The sequence below is a fragment of the Nicotiana tabacum genome, chromosome 18 (genome assembly GCF_000715075.1).
Source record: "Nicotiana tabacum cultivar K326 chromosome 18, ASM71507v2, whole genome shotgun sequence".
In the NCBI taxonomy this organism is placed as follows: Eukaryota; Viridiplantae; Streptophyta; class Magnoliopsida; order Solanales; family Solanaceae; genus Nicotiana; species Nicotiana tabacum.
Window position 1 is genome coordinate 91,041,664 of NC_134097.1, and position 17,754 is coordinate 91,059,417.

General features: G+C 41.0%; 1 pseudogene; it reads right to left on the reverse strand.

Annotated features, from left to right (window-relative positions):
- Positions 1-4,087: 4,087 nt before the first annotated feature.
- LOC142172586 (putative nucleoredoxin 1) lies at positions 4,088-17,752 on the reverse strand (annotated as a pseudogene).
- Positions 17,753-17,754: the final 2 nt, after the last annotated feature.

Below are 17,754 nucleotides of genomic sequence, written 5' to 3' on the forward strand. Positions count from 1 at the left end.
TGGACATTTTTGCTTTCCCTTAAATCAGAATTAATTCTCCAACATTCAAGCATGTCATGGCCTTGTAACTTGCAGTCTTTACAGTACTTTGGCAAATAATCATAGTTAATGGTTACCCATTCAGTTCTTACATCCCCATTTACGTCATTGACAATGTCCATTCGAACGTTCTTTGGGAGGTCAGCTAGCAGATCCACCAACACTTTAACACGAGCACAGCTAGGTCTAGTTTTCTTGATAGTAGCCAAATCTAAGTGAAGGGGTTTACCTACAACAGAAGCTAGAGAGAACAAGCATTCTCTGGCAAAATAGGTAGGCAGCAAATTAGGGAATGAAATCCAAGCCATTACCTTAGGTGTCTCCTCTCCAACTTTAAATTTTGCATCATAGATCAATGTTCTCAGTTGATATTCATCCCCATGCTTATCCTTAACATAGTACACACCTTTTGACGAGAAATCTACGTAATCTTGCCATAATGAAAATCGAATCAAAATGTGCATGTCACGAAGATATCCAATGTTGCATTCAGCTTTGATACCACACTGCATAGGTACAATTCGACATATTTCATTGATATCTGGCCATCCGTATGAAAATTTGCACACAACTGCCTATTGCATTCCTTCAATATAGTTCATACGTTCAACTTCTGATTCTGTAAAGCATACCGTTGGTTGTCCTTGAAAGAATTGGGCTTGTCTAGGGGGGATAGGATCAACTGATGCTCTATCTTGCACAGTGGAAGTGCTGGGTATAGGTTTTAATGCCTTTGCATAATCCATTGGATTTGGATTTGTTGTCGTGCCTGGCTGTGTGATGTTAGGGGGTGGTTGAGGAGGTGGCCCAGCGTGTGAGGGTAGCTGGCCACTGTCCATAGTGGCCATGGCAGCACTGCGTGAAGGAGCAGTGATCTTCCCAACTCAAACGTGTATCTTCAAAAAATCTTGAAATAACATAGATCAACCCAGATTATCGCTACAGCAATGTCTTGCACCAATGATAATTCTTTAGCACCTAAATATCTTTGACAATAAATGCAGCAGATTTTGCTAATTCGATGCTACAGTAGTTCCGAAAAGTTTTTTAAGATCTGTTGTTGAATTTGGCTTCAAACCTGTGACTCTCGATTAAAATAAAGCATCCAAATTGTTCTTCAATACTCCAACTTCACTTATAATAACAGAAACATATAAGCTTGCAAACAGTCGATGCTACAGTAACGCGAAAATCTAGGAATTTAAGATCTAGGAAAATTGGTTATAGATTTGAAAGAAAAATCAAAAGGAGATTGTTCACAAGAAGAAGGGGGTTCTATTGAGACCAATCTTGTGATTTTATCTTGCCGGATGCCGGAGTTATGGCCGATGAATAGTGACGGAATCACTATTCATGGTCTTCCTAGAGAGAAGATTGTCGGGAGGATTTATTTGGAGTTTTTTTGCAAACATAGTTTCTGTAATAAGATTGATATTACATGCACTTAATAGATTTTATTTTTATTTAAGATATAGTTATACAGAAAAAAATTCGCTATACATGGCGGGTCATTTTACTGTACATTACTCCATTGATAATGAATATTTTTTAGTTGGCAAAAAAGAATAATCAATTTTCTGTTTTTGCTTGTTTTGCATCTTTCCTTTTATGAATTGTGGAGTATACTTTTTTTTTTTTGAAAAACTGAAAATTTTATTTATATAATTCTACGTAAGTTCAAACATAAGATGCGTGGAGTATGCTCCATTTGTTACAATTCCTAGGCTAATTGACAATAAATAATTAAAAATCCTAGTAAGATGCATCACATCAATTATATAATGACTGGTTTTACAAACATGTAGTCATTCAATATATAAAATACTGTCACTATATACAAAAATATACAAATAGACTCCCACTATACAAAAATAATATACAAAATAGACAGTCACTATACAATTTATATACTAAATAGACTGTCATTATACAACAAATATACAAAATAGATGTCACTATACAAAATATATACAAGAAAGATTGTCACTATACAAAAAATATATAAAAATAGGCTGTCACTATACAAAATAGACTGTCACTGTATAATTTATATACAATAGACTTTTACTATACAAAAAATATATCAAATAGACTGTCACAATAAAAAATATATACAAAATAGACTGCCATTATACAAAAAATATACAAAATAGATATTTCAGGCTATTAGATGTAATATGTTTGGGCCGCAGGGCCATTTCGTGTAAGTAGAAAAAAACACGGGCTATTAAAATTTGGGAAACTACCAGCTATGTCCATTTATAGTAGCTCATTAAAAAAATTGGCCAATTGATAAAATATTACTAATATTATCCAAATTAGCCAATTAGCTATTTGTACCAAAACAAAATAACAAATTTTTGCTTTGTTTTGAGTAGGTGTTATTAGAATAGATTGGGCACAACTTAAGGAGCTTGAATCTCAGTTTTGAGATGATTTGGTGAAGTTTTGAGGTGGTTTGAATTGAAAATTCGGTAAAAACTGAATATGAAAAAAATGATATGTGTATCACACTGTGTATCATTTGTCTATCATATTTGTATCTATTGTGTATCACATGTATATCCATGTATGCTTGTGTGTGAGATGCATGCGTGATACATGCGTGATACATGTGTCACAGAAGACTTTTTTGAACTCGATTTAATTATGAATTTTGATTAAAAAACCAGTCCAAATCACCTCCAATCTTCCTCAAATTTTGTATATTAACTTATCTATATATTTTCAATGAATTTCAACTATACCCATTGAAAAAGTTTCTTTTTTGTTTGGATTTTTGGAATATTGTATATATTTTTTGTATTTCATCACCTTATTTGGTACCTCATCCATAAAATTTCCTTTTCGTCTTGTATCTAGTGTTGCTAATCACGCTTAAAATATGGAAGGTGATTTTTGCATGTGATTCTTTGAGAGAAAGAACCCTATTATTTGGTTTTTTAATTTTTGTTGGCTAGTTTTGGTAAGTCTATGATTAATGGCTAAAGGTTGGTAAGTTGAGATTTATTTGGGACATTTGTGTAAGTTTGAGGGGCTATAGAGGTAGTTTTCTCAAAAAATTTCGAAGTAACTTTTGTTGTTTCAAGTTCCTATACATGACTGGATTGCTCCTGAGAATAGTATAAATAGGAGAACTTTGTAATTCCTCTATGCAATACAAATAAGATTTTCAGAGAAAATTCAACTCCAAGGTCTACTCTTTCTTAGCTCTCTTTAAATAACTTCCTTCACGTGTAAACTTCAGTACCACAATAGCAACATATTTAATCACAAGTAGGATCTGGGAAGGATGGTGAGTACGCTACCTTACTCCGACCTCGTAGAGAAGCCCTTCATTTCTTGAAATTTTTCCTATTCAATCAGATACAGGTAGATGTGGAATCCTTCGAACTGCTCTTAGGTTCTTACCTGCTTCAACATCAGACAATGGAACAACAAGCCATGGATTTCCTTGAAGTAGCCATTGAATAAGTTACATCATTCTCACTAGATGAGATGAACACTATTTTAACAATATCAACATTTGCAAATTTTAATAAGAAATGTCTGACATACAACTAGTTACATCTGTTCAACGTTTCTACATATGAGATAATCTCTTTCCTATGAAGAAGATAGGACAGAAATGAGGATCATGATTTTGTAAACTGTTGCCTTCACCATCAGCAGGTATTCTCAGAACCTGGAAACAGGAGAAATCATGATTGACTAACCACAAAATAATTCCACAATATATTTTATTTATAATGTTAAACATAATAGTGTTATTATAAGCAGTGGCAGAGGCAGGATCTCCACGAAGGGGGTTCAAAAAGAAAATTTTGTAGCTAGTGGGAATTGAACCTAGGACCTTATGAAGGTTTTGAACCCCCTTGACCACTAAACTACACTTTTGGGTTGTGTTAAGGGGGTTCAAAACTTAATATATAGAGGTAAAAAACAGATTTTACCTATACCAGTGTAATTTTTTGGCAAACTCCCTTCCACCCCCCTAAATCCGCCCCTGATTATAAGACTCATTCAAACCACCAACTTAACTAACTCCCTAAGCTTTATAGCAAACTTCTCCATCGCAAATCCACTCTTATTTTGATTTCATTTCCTCATCTTCAAGCTCCTTTTCTTCTACCTCTGCATCTATGTTGCATCCCTTGTTCTCTTCCAGAGCACATTTGGGGTGGAGATCAAAATCACACTCTTCACAATAGAATGACCACACTCGTCCCTCGCCATTGCATCCATCACAGTTATAAAACAAGGACTTTGTAAGTACAAGTTCATGCTCATGGAGAGCGTGATTCACATTCTCAGGCCAACCCTTTGCTATCTTCTCATATTGTGCCTCAATCTGCTTCACGCGCTCCTCTGTGAACGGATAAGCATCAGCACCAAAACAAATAACTAGATTTCTGGCTTCAGTTGTAACAGTCCTGCTTGTTGGCCTAATAGCAACCAACATGGGGATACCACGAACTTTGGATAGACTACTCAATCATACCTTCCTTTCATCACCAAAGGGAAGAGCCAGCCACGACATTGTGGCAAAAAATTCATCAAAGGAGGCCTGGTCTCTGTCACTAGATATGAATACAACCTCTAAAGAATCATCATTCGCTTTAATCTTGTTATTTGTTTCTATAAGCTTTGGTAGGAAAGCACGGCACGGAGGACACCAGTGTGCAAAAAAGTAAAGAAGAACATTCTTCCCAACAAGAGCAGACACTGGAATCTACAAAGAAAAATCTCTAATGACTGACTGTAAGTGTGGGAAGGCAGGTAAAGACATCAACAGAAATGGGATGGAAGCTGGAGTCACGACCCGGATTTCCCACCATCGGGAGTCGTGATGGCGCCTACTATAGGAGCTAGGCCATCCAAGTATTAAAACATTTCCGATAACATTCGCAACAATATAAATAAATGAGACAATTAAATAAAGCAGAAGTCTTTAAACTTAGATAACTGAAATCAAATGCGGAAGTCTAAATACATCTCTACCCAGAGTCTGGTGTCACTAACTCACGAACTTCTACAGAATTCTAAATACAAGTCTGAATAAAACACAATACTGTCTGATCCGATGCAAAGGAAATCAATCAAAAAACAAAGATAAGAGAGACTCCGGGCCATGCGGACGTCTGCAAGGCTACCTCGAAAAATCTCTGGACTGAAGTCAGCTCCCAATGCTCCTACTGCTGTCCAAAAGCTGCTCCTGGATCTGTGCAAAAAGATGCATAGTGTGTAGCATCAGCACAACCGACCCCATGCACTGGTAAGTATCTGGCTTAACCCCGGCGAAGTAGTGACGAGGCTAGACAGGACCTACCAAAAACAACCTGTGCAGATATATGCAATATAAAGAAATATATAGAATTTAAACAGCTAAGAGGGGGGAGCATGCTATGGGGATATAGCAGTTCAGATATAAAGTCAACTGATAGATAAGAAAAAAAACTGTACAATAGCAATAGTTAAGGAGAACGGGTTAATCAATAGTTGCACGGTATTAACCTTCGTGCTTTTACTATCGTTCTCACCAAAACAATCATATAAGGTACACGACATTAACCTTCGTACTTTTACTCACATAAACTCTCATATCAAGGCACGGAATGACCCTTCGTGCATAAATATTCAAAACGTGGCACGGAATGACCCTTCGTGCTTAAATATTCAAAACATGGCACGGAATGACCCTTCGTGCATAAATATTCAAAACGTGGCACGGAATGACCCTTTGCTTAAATATTCAAAACATGGCATGGAATGACCCTTCATGCTTTTACACTCTTTCCTCACAATAACAAACAATGCACGACATCACCCTTCGTGCTTTATCGCTCTTCCTCACCCAAACAACAATCACAAACAAAGGGGCAAGGAAGTGAAAAAATAATAATAGGAATCCTGGCAAGGGAACACAATTAAACAGTTAAATCCCGGCAAGGGAACAAAATTAATAAATTCCAACATCCCGGCAAGGGAGATAATCAACAAATCAACAAACATCCCGGCAAGGGAAATAATCAACAAAGCAACAAACATCCCGGCAAGGGAACAATTCAATAACTCTTTCTCTTTCTATCACTTTTACTTCTCACCTCACTTTATCACCTGAGCCAACGCTCCAAAGGGGTTCAATCATTTCATATACTTTCACGCTTTATAATATAACTCGAGCCAATGCTCCAAGTATGTACAATTCATAATTCTTCTTCAAACTCTTCACATTATATGAAATTTATCAATTTAACAAGGAAGAGGTATCACAAAATCCGAATAAACACAAATAAGACTCATGGTCATGCTAGACTCCGGTGTATAGATACTCGTCATCATGCCTATACACCGTACTCAACGATTAGCAAATAGCAACAACACTCTAATCCTATTCCCTCAAACCAAAGTTAGAACAAACACTTACCTCGGTCCAAAGAATAGCAATCAACCCTCAAATACCTCCTTTCCTTTATAATCCGACTCCGAAACCACGATATCTAGGCATAATTAATTCAATAGTATCAATAAAGACTCGATAGCAAAATCCCATAGCTCAGATATGAAGTTCCTAGCATTCTTCCAAAAATACCAAAATTCGACCTCGGGCCCACATGTTCCCAACACGAGGCACGGATCAAAACCCGATAACCCATAACCCATGAGTTCAAATATATAATTTAATTTAAGATCCGACCCCAAATTGAGGTTGAATCACTCAAAATTCCCAAAAACCTAACTCTACCCAAAACCCCTAATTTCTACTTTGATTTCATGATTTAGATCTAGGATTTCAGTAATTAATGAAGAAGAGTGAATGAAATAGGTGGAAAATTACTTACCCAAAAGACTTTGATGAAGAAGAGCTTCAAAAATCGCCCTTAGAGCTTGGAGAAGACAACTTTTATGAAAAAAGGTAGAACTCCCGTATTGGGTCTATTTTGGACTTTTAAAATAACTGGGCAGAATTGCCCTATGCGATCGCGGGAAGTGAATGCGATCACATAAGGTAAGGTAGGCTGGTCACTGCGATCACGGGACGACAAGTGCGATCGCATAGAGGGTCAAAGTGGGGCTGGGCCTTTTGTGAATTGCGATCGCAGAAGGGAGTGTGCGATCGCATAGAATGAGTTGGTAGAGGTATGCGATCGCATGGCCTATAATGCGATCGCATAGAACAAAACTGGGTGACTCGAAAATAACTCTACTCGATCGCATAGAAGAAAATGACTGGGCACTGACTGCAGAAATTCTGCAACACTTCCTAAGGCCAAAAACACCCCGAACCGCCTCCGAATAACTCCCGACCCCTCGAGGCTCCTAACCAAACACACACACTAACTCAATAACATCCTACGAACTTACTCGAGCGATTAAATCGCCAAAATAACATCAAAATCAATGATCAAGCCTCAAAATCATCACTTTTTCATCAAACTTCATAAACTTTCAAACTTAGAGTTTTAGGTCCGAAACACGTCAAATGACGTCCGATTTCAACCAAATTTCACATAAAGCGTTTAAACCACAGATAAGACCTGTATCGGGCGCCAGAACAAAAATATGGGCCCAATACCAACGCTTTCTAATCCATTTTCATTTCAAATTTCAAAATAAATTTCAGAAAAATAATTTCTTTTAAAAATTTATTTCTCTGGATCGGGACCTCGGATTTCGATTCCGGGCATACGCCCGAGTCCCATATTTTTCTACAGACCCTCCGAGACCGTCAAATCACGGGTCCGGGTCCGTTTACCCAAAATGTTGACCAAAGTCAACTTTACTCATTTTAATACCAAATTTTAGTATTTTTCATAGAATTTCACATATAAGCTTTCCGGCTATGCGCCCGGACTGCGCATGCAAATTGAGACACCTAAAAATGAGGTTTTCAAGGCCTCGGAAGCACGGAAAAAGGGAGAAAATAGGTGAGGGTCATCACATTCTCCACCTCTAAAACAATCGTTCGTCCTTGAACGGACATAAGAAGGAAGTACCTGAGTCGGGGAAAAGGTGAGGATAACGGCCCCGCATATCGGAATCGGACTCCCAAGTCGGTGCCTCAGGAGGCTGACCTCTCCACTGAACACGAATCGAAGGAAAACTCTTCAACCTCAACTAGCGAACCTGCCGGTCTAGAATAACTACCGACTCCTCCTCATAAGATAAGTCCTTGTCCAACTGGACAGTGCTGAAATCTAACACGTGCGATGGATCGCCGTGATATTTCCGAAGCATGGACACATGAAACACTGGATGTACGACTGATAATCTCAGTGGCAATGCATGTCTATAAGCCACATCTCCCACTCGATCAAGAATATCAAATGGACCAATGAACCTAGGGCTAAGCTTGCCCTTCTTCCCGAATCTCATCACGCCCTTCATAGGGGACACACGGAGCAATACTCGCTCACCAACCATAAAAGCAACATCTCTAACCTTGCGGTCTGTATAAGTCTTCTGCCTGGACTGAGCTGTACGAAGCCTATCCTGAATAATCCGGACCTTATCCAAGGCCTCCTGAACCAGATCTGTACCCAATAACCGAGCCTCTCCCAGCTCAAACCATCCGACTGGAGACCGACATCGCCTCATAAGGAGCCATCTAAATGCTGGACTGGTAGCTGTTGTTGTACGCAACTCTGCTAAAGGTAAGAATTGATCCCACGAACCTCCAAAGTCAATGACACAAGCTCGGAGCATATCCTCCAATATCTGAATAGTCCGCTCGGACTGGCCGTCTGTCTGAGGATGAAATGCTGTACTCAACTCAATCTGGGTGCCTAACTCTCGTTGAACTGCTCTCCATAAACACGAGGTAAACTGGGTACCTCAGTTCGAAATGATAGATACTGGCACACTATGAAGGCGAACAATCTCCCGAATATAGATCTCAGCTAACCTCTCGGATGAATAGGAGACTGCCACAGGAATGAAATGCGCTGACTTGGTCAGCCTATCAACAATGACCCAAATTACGTCGAACTTCCTCCGAGTCTGCGGGAGCCCAACAACGAAATCCATAGTGATCCGCTCCCACTTCCACTCGGGAAGCTCAATCCTCTGAAATAAACCACCAGGCCTCTAATGCTCATACTTAACCTGTTGACAATTCAAACACCAAGCCACATAGGCAACGATATCCTTCTTCATTCTACGCCACCAATAATGCTGCCGCAAATCCTGGTACATCTTCGCGGTGCCCGGATGAATAGAGTACCGGGAGCTACGGGCCTCCTCTAAGATCAACTCTCGAATCCCATCAACATTGGGCACACAAACTCGCCCCTGCAATCTCAAAACACCATCATCACCTAAAGTCACCTTCTTGGCACCTCCACGCTGCACCGTGTCTCTCAGGACACACAAATGGGGATCATCAAACTGCCGCTCACGAATACGTTCTAATAATGAAGAACGAGCAACCGTGCAAGCTAACACCCTGCTAGGCTCAGAAATATCCAGCCTCATAAGACGATTGGCCAAAGCCTGAACGTCCAAAGCAAGCGGTCTCTCACCGACCGGAATATAAGCAAGACTGCCCATACTGGCTGACTTCCTACTCAAGGCATCGGACACCACATTGGCCTTTCCTGGGTGATATAGGATAGTGATGTCATAATCTTTCAACAACTCCAACCAACTCCTCTGCCTCAAATTCAACTCCTTTTGCTCGAACAAATACTGAAGGCTTTTATGATCTGTGAATACCTCACACGCCACGCCATACAGATAGTGCCTCCAAATCTTCAATGCGTGAACAATGGCTGCCAACTCCAAATCATGCACTGGATAGTTCTTCTCATGAACCTTCAACTGCCTCGAAGCATAGGCAATGACCTTGCCATCCTGCATCAACACTGCACCAAGTTCAATACGAGATGCATCATAATAGACTGTATAAAGCCCTGAACATGTGGGCAAAACCAATACCGGTACCGTAGTCAAAGCTGTCTTGAGCTTCTGAAAGCTCGACTCACACTCGTCCGACCATCAGAACTGGGCTCCCTTCTGGGTCAACCTGGTCATCGGGGCTGCAATAGATGAGAACCCCTCCACGAACCGACGATAGTAGCCTGCCAATCCTAAGAAACTCTGAATCTCTGTGGTTGATGCTGGTCTAGGCCAGTTCTTGACTGCCTCAATCTTCTTTGGATAAACCTGAATACCCTCTGCTGATACAACATGACCCAGAAATGCAACTGAGCTCAACCAGAACTCGCACTTCGAGAACTTAGCATATAACTGACTATCCCTTAAGGTCTGAAGAACCAATCTAAGATGCTGCTCGTGCTCCTCCCGACTACGGGAATATATCAAAATATCATCAATGAAGACTATCACGAACGAGTCCAAATAAGGCCTGAACACTCGGTTCATCAAATCCATAAAGGCTGCTGGGGCATTGGTCAACTCAAATGACATAACCAAGAACTCATAATGCCCGTACCGAGTGCGGAATGCTGTCTTAGGGACATCAGATGCCCTAATTCTCAACTGATGGTAGCCAGATCTCAAATCAATCATTGAAAATAACTTGACACCCTGAAGCTGATCGAACAAATCATCAATCCTCAGCAGTGGATACTTATTCTTAATTGTAACCTTATTCAATTGTCGGTAATTAATGCACATTCTCATCGAGCCATCCTTTTTCTTCACAAACAACACTGGCGCACCCCAAGGCGAAACGCTGGGTCTAATGAAACCCTTCTCAAGCAAATCCTGCAACTGATCCTTCAACTCTAGCGAGGCCATGCGATATGGCAGAATAGAAATGGGCTGAGTGCCCGGAGCCAGATCGATGCAAAAATCAATATCCCTATCGGGTGGCATCCCTGGCAAGTCTGAAGGGAAAACCTCAGGAAACTCACGAACCACGGGCACAGAATCAATAGAGGGGACCTCGGCACTGGAATCACGAACATAAGCCAAATAGGCCAAACACCCCTTCTCGACCATACGCCGAGCCTTCACATATGAAATAACACTGCCGGTAGAATGACCAGTAGTCCCTCTCCACTCTAAACGGGGCAAATCCGGTAAGGCTAATATCACAGTCTTGGCATGACAATCCAAGATCGCATGATACGGGGACAACCAATCCATCCCTAATATAACATCGAAATCCACCATATCTAAGAGAAATAAATCAACACGGGTCTCAAGACCCCTAAACACCCCAACACAGGAACGATGAACCCGATCAACCATTATAGAATCACCCACTGGTGTAGATACATATACAGGAATACTCAAGGCTTCACTAGGCATAACCAAGTAGGGTGCAAAATAGGACGACACATATGAATACGTAGATCCAGGGTCAAATAGCACTGAAGCATCTCTATCACAGACCAGAATAGTACCTGTAATAACATCATCGGATGACTCAGCCTCTGGCTTGGCTAGCAAAGCATAACATCGGGGCTGGGCCCCACCTCCCTGAATCATATCCCTAGGACGATCGGCTGCTGGCTGACCCCCACCTCTGGCGGTGTGAGATCCACCTCTATGACCTCTACCTCCACCTCTACGTCCTCTACCCCCGCCTCTAGCTGGCTGGGCAGGCTGTGGAGCAACTGGTGCCTGAATCATAGGACGAGGACCCTATTGCTGAGAACTACCCGAAGCTCGAGGGAAAAATATAACAATGTGACTCGGGTCACCACAACCATAACAAGCCCTCGGTTGCGGAGACTGCTGGACCTGTTGACCTGAATGTCCTCCCCTGAAGCTCTGAAGTGGTGGTGCACTGATGGGAGCTAGTGGTGTACTGAAGGACTATTGCTCAGAATAATATGGTTGAGAAACACTACCACCTGGGTTACCATGAGAGACCTAGAGAGCTAACTGAAAGGGCCTAGGAGGATGACCTCTACCATACGAATCTCTACCTCCAGACGAGGTACCACTGAATCTGCCTGAATGACGGGGCCTCTTATCCGACCCATGACCACCTCCCTGTGATAGAACCATCTCAACTCTGCGGGCCACATTGGCCACCTCCTAAAATGTGATATCACTCCCGGCCTCCTTGGCCATCTGAAGACGAATCGGCTGAATAAGGCCATCAATAAACCTTCTCACCCTCTCCCTCTCGGTGGGAAGTATGACAAGAGCATGGCGAGCTCGATCGATGAACCTAGTTTCTTACTGGGTGACTATTATAGAGCCCTACTGGAGGCACTCGAACTGCCTGCGAAGAGCCTCCCTCTGAGTGACTGGGAGAAACTTCTCCAAAAATAACTTTGCAAACTGGTCCCAAGTCAAAGACGGCGACCCTGCTGGTCTGGCTAAGCATTAGTCCCTCCACCAAGTCTTGGCGGATCCAGATAGACGAAAGATGGCAAAATCGACCCCATTGGTCTCCACAACACCCATGTTCCGAAGAACCTCGTGGCATCTATATAAGAAATCATGGGGATCCTCTAAAGAAGCACCGCAGAATGTGGTAGTGAATAGCTTGGTAAATCGATCCAATCTCCATAGAGCATCGGCGGACATAGCCGCACCATCGCCGGTCTGAGCCGCTGTACCTGGCTGAACTGCCACTGCTGGCTGAACCACCGTAACCTGAACCTGGGGAGCTACCTGCTCCGGAGTATGTGTAGCAGGAGTATGAACCCCTCCTCCAGCCTGAGAAGTGGCTGGTGCTACTGGAAGTAAACCCGCTCGAGTGACACTCTCCATGAGGCCTACCAATCTGACCAAAGCGTCCTAAAGAACCGCGGTGGCAATGAAACCCTCTAGGACCTGAGTTGGGCCCAGCGGAGCTGCTGGAGCTAGAACCTCCTCATCATAATCAACATGAGGCTCCACCTCTGGAACTGTTGCTCGGGGTTGAGCTCTGCCCCTGCCTCGGCCTCGCCCCCTGCCCCTAATAGGAGCTACTGCTGAGGGTTCGGGCTACTGCGCGGTCGATGAGGAAGTGCATGTTCTCACCATCTACGAAAGAACAGAGTAGAAATTCAATCAGTATTGGGGAAACAGAACCGCACGACAAGAAAGAACAAATGTGAAGTTTTCCTAACTCAGTAGCCTCTACGGGATAAATACAGACGTCTCTGTATCGATCCTTCAGACTCTACTGAGCTTGTCCGTGAGTTGTGAGATCTAAGTAACCTAGTGCTCTGATACCAACTTGTCACGACCCGTATTCCCACCATCGGGAGTCGTGTTGGCGCCTACTATAGGAGCTAGGCCAGCCAAGTATTAAAACATTTCCGATAGCATTCGCAACAATATAAATAAGCGAGACAATTAAATAAAGCGGAAGTCTTTAAACTTAGATAACTGAAATCAAATGCGGAAGTCTAAATACATCTCTACCCAGAGTCTGATGTCACTAACTCACGAACTTCTACAGAATGCTAAATACAAGTCTGAATAAAATACAATTCTATCTGATCTGATGCAAAGGAAATCAAACGAAAAACAAAGATAAGAGAGACTCCGGGCCATGCGGACGTTTGCAAGGCTACCTCGGAAAATCTCTGGACTGAAGTTCAGCTCCCAATGCTCCTACTGCTGTCCAAAAGCTGCTCCTGGATTTGTGCAAAAAGATGCACAGAGTGTAGCATCAGCACAACCGACCCCATGTGCTGGTAAGTGTCTGGCCTAACCCCGACGAAGTAGTGACGAGGCTAGACAGGACCTACCAAAAACAACTTGTGCAGATATATGCAATAAAAGGAAATATACAAAATTTAAACAGCTAAGAGGGGGGAGCATGCTATGGGGATGTAGCAGTTCAGATATAAAGTCAACAGATAGATAAGAAAAAAACTATACAATAGCAATAGTTAAGGAGAACAGGTTAATCAACAGTTTCACGGTATTAACCTTCGTGCTTTTACTCTCGTTCTCACCAAAACAATCATATAAGGTACACGACATTAACCTTCGTACTTTTCCTCACATAAACTCTCATATCAAGGCACAGAATGACCCTTCGTGCATAAATATTCAAAACGTGGCACGGAATGACCCTTCGTGCTTAAATATTCAAAACATGGCACGGAATGACCCTTCGTGCATAAATATTCAAAACGTGGCACGGAATGACCCTTCGTGCTTTAATATTCAAAACATGGCATGGAATGACCCTTCGTACTTTTACACTCTTTCCTCACAATAACAAACAATGCACGGCATCACCCTTCGTGCTTTATCGCTCTTCCTCACCCAAACAACAATCACAAACAAAGGGGCAAGGAAGTGAAAAAAATAATAATAGGAATCCCGGCAAGGGAACACAATTAAATAGTTAAATCCCGGCAAGGGAACAAAATTAATAAATTCCAACATCCCGGCAAGGGAGATAATCAACAAAGCAACAAACATACCGGCAAAAGAGGTAATCAACAAAGCAACAAACATCCCGGCAAGGGAACAATTCAATAACTCTTTCTCTTTCTATCACTTTTACTTCTCACCTCACTTTATCACCTGAGCCAACGCTCCAAAGGGGTTCAATCATTTCATATACTTTCACGCTTTATAATATAACTCGAGCCAATGCTCCAAGTATGTACAATTCATAATTCTTCTTCAAACTTTTCACATTATATGAAATTTATCAATTTAACAAGGAAGAGGTATCACAAAATCCGAATAAACACAAATAAGACTCACAGTCATGCTAGACTCCAGTGTATAGATACTCGTCACCATGGCTATATACCGTACTCAACGATTAGCAAATAGCAACAACACTCTAATCCTATTCCCTCAAACCAAAGTTAGAACAAACACTTACCTCGGTCCAAAGAATAGCAATCAACCCTTAAATACCGCCTTTCCTTTATAATCCGACTCCGAAACAACTATATCTAGGCATAATTAATTCAATAGTATCAATAAAGACTCAATAGCAAAATCCCATAGCTCAGATATGAAGTTCCTAACATTCTTCCAAAAATACCAAAATTCGACCCCGGGCCCACATGGTCCAAACACGAGGCTCGGACCAAAACCCGATTACCCATAACCCCACGAGTTCAAATATATAATTTATTTTAAGATCCGACCCCAAATTAAGGTTGAATCACTCAAAATTCCCCAAAACCTAACTCTTCCCAAAACCCCTAATTTCTACTTTGATTTCATGATTTAGGTCCAGGATTTCAGTAATTAATGAAGAAGAGTGAAGGAAATAGGTGGAAAATTACTTACCCAAAAGACTTTGATGAAGAAGAGCTTCAAAAATCGCCCTTAGAGCTTGGAGAAGACAAGTTTTATGAAAAATGGTAGAACTCCCGTAATGGGTCTGTTTTGGACTTTTAAAATAACTGGGCGGAATTGCCCTATGCGATCTCGGGAAAGGGAATGCGATCGCATAGGGTAAGGTAGGCTGGTCACTACGATCGCGGGTAGACAAGTGCGATCGCATAGAGGGTTAAAGTGGGGCTGGGCCTTTTGTGAATTGCGATCGCAGAAGGGAGTGTGCGATCGCATAGAATGAGTTTGTAGAGGTATGCGATCGCATGGCCTATAACGCGATCGCATAGAACAAAACTGGGCGACTCCAAAATAACTCTATGCAATCGCAGACTTACCTATGCGCATCGCATAGAAGAAAATGACTGGGCACTGACTGCAGAAATTCTGCAACACTTCCTAAGGCCAAAAACACCCCGAACCGCCTCCGAATAACTCCCGAGCCCTCGAGGATCCTAACCAAACACACATACTAACTCAATAACATCCTACGAACTTACTCGAGCGATCAAATCGCCAAAATAACATCAAAATCAATGAATCAAGCCTCAAAATCATCACTTTTTTTATCAAACTTCATAAACTTTCAAACTTAGAGTTTTAGGTCCGAAACACGTCAAATGACGTCCGATTTCAACCAAATTTCACAGAAAGCGCTTAAACCACATATAAGACCTGTACCGGATGCCGGAACTAAAATACGGGCCCGATACCAATGCTTTCTAATCCATTTTCATTTCAAATTTCCAAATAAATTTCAGAAAAATAATTTCTTTTAAAAATTCATTTCTTGGGCTCGGGACCTCGGATTTCGATTCCGGGCATACGCTCGAGTCCCATATTTTTCTACGGACTCTCCGGGACCGTCAAATCACGGGTCCGAGTCCGTTTACCCAAAATATTGACAAAGTCAACTTTACTCATTTTAATACCAAATTTTAGCATTTTTCACAGAATTTCACATATAAGCTTTCCGGTTACCCGCCCAAACTGCACACACAAATCGAGGCAATTAAAAATGAGTTTTTCAAGGCCTCGGAAGCACGGAAAAGGGGAGAAAACAGGTGATGACCCTTTGGGTCGTCACAGCCGGTTTACAGTATGATTGGCAAAGAAAAATACATGAGAGCACATCTCATGTCAAAATCAGAAAAAAAAAGATGATAACTCGACTAGTAAAGTCAGAGTTATCAAAAAGTCACGTTAATATAACTAGAGTTACCAAATTATGAAAGTAAACATAAGTATCTCACCTTAGCACCATCCTTCCCAATAACAAAATCACGATCTCCAGAAACCAAAATTGACTCAAGTGTCTGCGCTTCTCGATTAGCTTTCTCTATCTTCTCAAGTTTTGCAAATCTCTCAGGTGTAAAAGGGTATGCTTGGATGTCGTGCTCCTCTATGGCTTCAGCTACATTAGAATGAAGAGCCTTCCCATCTGGAGAAATGATATGTGTATCACACTGTGTATCATTTGTGTACCATATTTGTATCTATTGTGTATCACATGTATATCCATGTATACTTGTGTGTGAGATACATGCGTGACACGTGTTTGATACATGTGTCAAAGAAGGCTTTTTTGAACTCGATTTAATTATGAATTTTGATAAAAAAAACCCAGTCCAAATCACCTCCAATCTTCCTCAAATTTTGTAGATTGACTTATCTATATATTTTCAATGAATTTCAACTATACCCATTGAAAAAGTTTCTTTTTTGTTTAGATTTTTGGAATATTGTATATATTTTTTGTATTTCATCACCTTATTTGCTACCTCATCCATACAATTTCCTTTTCTTCTTGTATCTAGTGTTGATAATCACGCTTAAAATATGAAAGGTGATTTTTGCATGTGATTCTTTGAGAGAAAGAACCCTATTATTTGGTTTTTCAATTTTTGTTGGCTAGATTTGGTAAGTCTATGATTAATGGCTAAAGGTTGGTAAGTTGAGATTTATTTGGGACATTTGTGTAAGTTTGAGGGGCTATAGAGGTAGTTTTCTTAAAATGTTTCGAAGTAACTTTTGTTGTTTCAAGTTCCTATACATGACTAGATTGCTCCTAAGAATAGTATAAATAGGAGAACTTTGTAATTCCTCTATGCAATACAAATAAGATTTTCAGAGAAAATTCCACTCCAAGGTCTACTCTTTCTTAGCTCTCTTTAAATAACTTCCTTCACGTGTAAACTTCAGCACCACAATAACAGCATATCTAATCACAAGTAGGATATGGGAAGGATGGTGAGTACGCCACCTTACTCCTACCACGTAGAGAAGCCCTTCATTTCTTGAAATTTTGCCTATTCAATCAAATACATCTAGATGTGGAATCCTTCGAACTGCTCTTAGGTTCTTACTTGCTTCAACTTCAGACAATGGAACAACAAGCCATGGATTTCCTTGAAGTAGCCATTGAATAAGTTATATCATTCTCACTGGATGATATGAACACTATTTTAACAATATTATCTAATAGCATTT